This window comes from Mastomys coucha, unplaced genomic scaffold (genome assembly GCF_008632895.1).
Source record: "Mastomys coucha isolate ucsf_1 unplaced genomic scaffold, UCSF_Mcou_1 pScaffold21, whole genome shotgun sequence".
NCBI lineage: Eukaryota > Metazoa > Chordata > Mammalia > Rodentia > Muridae > Mastomys > Mastomys coucha.
In genome coordinates this window covers 131,684,211-131,689,701 of record NW_022196904.1, presented here as the reverse complement: position 1 = coordinate 131,689,701, position 5,491 = coordinate 131,684,211, and positions in this window count along the sequence as shown.

The window sequence follows — 5,491 nt, the reverse complement described above, 5'->3', positions numbered from 1 at the left end:
TAACCTTAAAGTTCTGCTCCTCCTGCCTCCACCCCTCAAATGATGGGAATGCAACCCAGGGCTTGTATATGCTGGGCAAGCATTCTGCCAACTTAGCCACAAACCAGCTTTGCTTTACTGCTTTAGTTTTTGAGACATGTACACATACTCTGTGAAACACATACTCTGTAGACTAGGCTGGACTGGAACTCACTATGTGTGTAGCCTAGGCTGGACTGGAACTCACTATGTGTGTAGCCTAGGCTTGGCTTGAACTCACAAAATCCTCCTGTTTCAACCTCCTCAGTGTGGAACAGCAAATGCTCAGTTTTTACCTATTTTATTTTATTTTATTTTGCTTGCTTTGCTATTTTTGAGACACGGTCTCTCTCTAGAGCCCAGACTGGCTTCAAATTCTTAGCAATCCTACCTCAGTCTCCCAAACTCTGGGATTAAAGACGTGTGTCACCATGCTGGGCTCTTGCTTGGTTCTTTATCTTAAAAAGAATATTCGAGCCATCCACTTCCCAGGGTTAAGCTTCTCTGTAGGTTTTAGAAAGATGGTCTCCTTGACATTCTTACTAGAACCATCATGTGTTATTTTTGGTGGTGATGTTGTGAAACAGGGTTTCATTGTATGGCCCTGACTAGCCTAGAACTTTATATGCAGCCCAGGCTGGCTTCAAATTCCCAGAGATTCAACCACTTCTGCCTCCCAAGTGCTGGGATGAAAGGCAAGCATCACTATGGTCAGTTGCCTGAATCATAGTGTGTGTTCTGTACTACTTTAAAAAAAACCTTGACCTTTGTGGCTCTGGGGGTCTCATGCATGCTGAATAGATGCTCTACCACTGAGCTGTGTGCCAGTCTCCAACATGTCTTTGTGGCCTTCTCACCATTTTTGTCTTCTGAACTCAAATCCCACCATTTTGGTTTCTGATGTGATGGGCATGGTACTGTTTTTAAAAATGCAGAGCTTGGTTGGCGGGAGCTTTAGCCACGGTGTCAGCACTTTTCAAGAGAGTTGGTTTATTCAGGGTTTACTCTTTACCTGGGCCCTGTTTTGCAAGGCACATTTTCCCCTGGGGACGGGGCTGTTTTTTCCAGTTTCCAGGTAGATTGCTGCAATCTGTTTGTGACATTCTTGTGGGGCAATTAAGTCTGGGCCATCTCCGCAGGTATAGCCCTCTTTCCGGGTTCTCATTATCTTTATCTGTCCCCTCCAGCCACTGAACTTTCCGTCAGATATCTGGCAGGTGACTCAACTCACCTGTCTTTCAGACCAGGCTTTTGTCTCTGTGACCCTCCCCATACGAAGTCCTTACTTATTAACTTCTGTTTATCATGGTCTCCGTTTCTTGTTACTTCTTGGCTGTTCTGAGAATTTCTCAAGTCCTGTGTGTAACTCGTGCACCTAACTGACATGGAGGCTGTGTTCCCTCTTCTAATGTAAGCAGAGGGGCCCATGGTTTGCCCTGTGTCCCTCCTGTCCCCCAGCACCATGATCCATTACCCTTCCACCCTAAGTATTTCCTGCTGTCCTCTAAGACTTCCTCTTGGGTTCAGAACTATTCAGCTCTTTCCCAAGACACGCTGTAAAAGTCCCCTTCTTGCTGGGTTGGGGCGTCTCTGTTCTGCCTCTGTTGGAGTCTGTTGGGTCCTAGGCTGAGGTCAGCCTTTGGGAGTTTCATGTGCATTCCTGGCCTGTGGGAACAGCTCAACAGCCTCTTGTTTCCAATCTCACACACCTCCCAACCTTCTTTTTTTTTTTTGATCCTTAATCCTCCATTACTGTGAGTGGCATGCTTAGAACCAGGGCTTACTGGAGTTTCCAGTGCCCCATTCAGTTCTGAACCATAGCCAGCTTCTGCTACATGGAGCCCTCCTGCTCAGGGTAGCAGCCTATTCTGTTCCCAGCTTAGCCATTCTGTTCAGGCAGTTCTGGGCTGTTCAGCTGCCTTTCAAAGCAAGGCAAGGACATGAGATTGGTTTCTGGATCCATGAGGCTCAACACTCTTTATATTAATTTCTCCGACTATACATTTCTGGAAAAATAAAATCTAAAAAGGTGCCCAGTCACACTGGGTGTGGTGCATACAGGAGAGTGGGGGGGGGGTGTGGGGGTGTAGAGCTTGTGTATGGGTGTGGGAGTAAGTATGTCGTATATGAATGGATGAAGACTCTGGGCCAGGGAATGTGTTAAGGTGTATTTACACATATGAGAGGCTGTATTTGTGAGAGCCATTAGTATGTGCGCTCATGGAGTTCTGAGCTATGTTGGTGTATGTGTATACTGGGTGTGGGTGGACAAAGATGTTCTGCTTGGTCACACTTTACACAGTCTCCTTTGTCCCCTGCCTGCTGTCCTGTCCCTGAACTTCCTTGTACAAAAGAAGGAACCTTGGGGCTGGAGAGATGGCTCAGCGGTTAAGAACACTAACAGCTGTTCCAGAGGTCCTGAGTTCAAGTCCCAGCAACCACATGGTGGCTCACAGCCATCTGTAATGGGATCAGATGGCCTCTTCTGGTGTGTCTGAAGACAGTGATAGTGTATTCACACACATAAAATAAATAAATAAATCTTTTTAAAAAACAAAAATGAAGAAACCTCAAACTAAGTCAGGTCAACAAGCCACTCTCCTGACACCTGAGTACCCTCATGTGTTTTTAGGGTGCTTCCTATTGGTTGAGATCAGATTGTGCCTGACATATGTTACTCTGTGCTATGCACATTTAAATTTTTGTTTGTTTGTTTGTTTTTGTTTTGTTTTGTTTTCAAGACAGGGTTTCTCTGTGTAGCCCTGGCTGTCCTGGAACTCACTCTGTAGATCAGGCTGGCCTCGAACTCAGAAATCCACCTGCCTCTGCCTCCCAAGTGCTGGAATTAAAGGCGTGCGCCACCACCGCCCAGCTAAAAATATTTTAAAACTTATTTTATTTTATGTTTATTGGTGTTTTGCCGGCATGTACAAAGAGATATAAGCTGCCATGTGGGGTGCTGAGAATCAAACCTGGGACCTCTGGAAAAGCAGCCATTGCTCTTAACCCCTGAGCCATCTCTCCAGCCCCTCACTCCACCTCCCCACTCCCACCCTGTGTTTTTTTCTCAAGACAGGATTTCTGTGTAGCCCTGGCTGTCCTGGAACTCAATTTCACAGAGATCAGCCTGCCTAGGCCTCTAAAGTGCTGGGGTTAAAGGCATGTGCCGCCATGCCCAGCTTGGTTTTGTTTCTCTAAAGAATCTAGGCTGTGTGTTGCCCTGAGAGGTTACATTTTATATGCAGTTTTTGACTCCATTTAGAAGATGAGGGTAGCTGAGTGCCTTGGTGGACACAGGAATGATACCATCAGCCCAGCACCACACAGGACACACAGATGGATAAATAACACTCTCCGGAGTAGGAAGAGTATCACCCTAAAAATGTACGGGAGTGAATTGAGACTGTAGGGGCATATTAAATTTATACCACAGAAGCCAGACCCAAGAATTCACAGATCAAGAAAAAGGTGGACATCCCTCACCCAGACTTCCTAAAGAGGTAGAGACCTAGTGCAGGGATGGATGGCAATGTCCCTTCTGTCCCAGTCATCCAACCACCCTGTGTGTGTGTGTGTGTGTGTGTGTGTGTGTGTAGAACTGACAGAGAGAGAATATCTAATTGTCTCAGGGGCTTCTGCTCAGTTTGGTGCCCACTGTGGATAGCTTATTCAATTTCTATCCCCCTGTTCGTTTATCTGGACCTGCCATTCATCTATCTACCTGTTGGCTCATCTGGACCCAGCCCTGCCCCTTCACTTCACCTCACTCCTACTGCTCAGCTCTGACCATACAGCAGGCCCAGTGCTATAGAAACCACTCCAGCCTCTCTCCAGCCTCTGCTTTAGCTCCAGCCTGCTCTTTATCTTATCAATATGGAGACTCTCAGAGCCCAAGCAACCTCCCAGTTTTGGCTTCTCAGGACTCTTTGAAACTTCCTGCCTCTTTTAAACCTTTGTAGCCATTATGTAACATGCATAGATAGATAGAGCTATAGATAGATATATTTACTGTGTGGTATGTGATCTGAGAGTCAATATTAGTAATTAAGATTGGAATGAAAGACCCTGTGTTTGCCTCGGCCAGGTTATCAAAGAAAGCAGGATTATCTGGCAAATGCTGCCATTGAAATGGCCTTGCTTTGTGAATATACTGCTATTAATCAATACATTCTGACATTGTGGAGAGACACAAACGTGTTTGTCTAAGTTTCTCACTTAGCATATTGAGGATACCACCCAAGCAATGCCTAATCCCCTAGTCTGCCTTCAACAGCATCATGTGAGGTCTACTTAGCCAGAGTCCTCTACCCTGGTGTCTCAATCGCTGTCCATTCCTGCCCCTTGGTTCTATGTCCCCTGCCCATGACAGACTGGCTGAGCCCATCTCTATCGCAAGGTGTGCTGCTGGCCCTAAAGCTGGTTTGATATTCATAGAATCTTCCCCACTGGGCTGCAGCCAGAGTCAGTGAACAATTTTTTCTTTAATACTGTGCACATGCCGGACACAGAGCATCCAGATATATCACCATACAGTGTATTTTTAGCCCTTTGTGTGTGTGTGTGTTTCCCACAGGAATCAGACCAATGTGTATTGGGGTACACACCCAGATGGAGTCTATACTACCCTCTGTTGGGGTGCACACACAGATGGAGTCTGTACCACTGTATGTGTTGAGGTACACACACAGATGGGGCCACACTGCTATCTCATGGGGTACATGTACAGATGGGTTACATGTGCTCTCTGGAGGGTGTATGCTGGCCTCAGGGGCCTGGTGAGGGCTGACTACACTCCCTGTCTTTCATTCAGGGCACTGGCTGCGGCTGCCCTGCCTCTTCCTGGAGGTGTCTGTGCACAAGCCCCTTCCTCTATGAATACCTCGCTGTGCAGGGCTCCGCGTCTTGATCCAATTTCTGTGATTTATATTTTCCATAATTCTATTTGGTCAGGACTTTCAAATTTATTGTACAGTTGTGTTCTGTGTTCCCTGTAATATAGGAGAACGCTGTTTGCTGAGCCTGCTCCCTCATGGGAAACGTGCTTTCCTGCATTCCTCTCCCCCCTTGATGTGCTAGCTGGAGCTCCCCTCGCCTCCCCCCTTTCGGGGTGTCTGCAATGTCTCCAGGCAGCCAGCCTTCCTCCCTAACCCTCCCGAGGCCGGGCTGTTTCTTCTTTAAACAGTGCTTTTTTTTTTGGGCTGCCCAGGCAGCTTTCTAACATGGAGGGCTCTCTCTGGTGCTGGGACAAAGAGGTCTAGGAATAAAAAGCCTCTGATAAGAACAGCTACAGACTAAGTTCTGGAGGTGCACTGGGGTGCAATACCATGTGCAGTTGAAGCCGTAGTTGCTAATAGCAGTAAGAAACCCTGAGTTTTCCGGGGCTCTTCAGAGGTGTGTTCTCATGATGCTATTGTCCTGCAGCACTCCCAACTTCCCTAGCTCCCTTATGCATAATAACAGGACACATAAACAG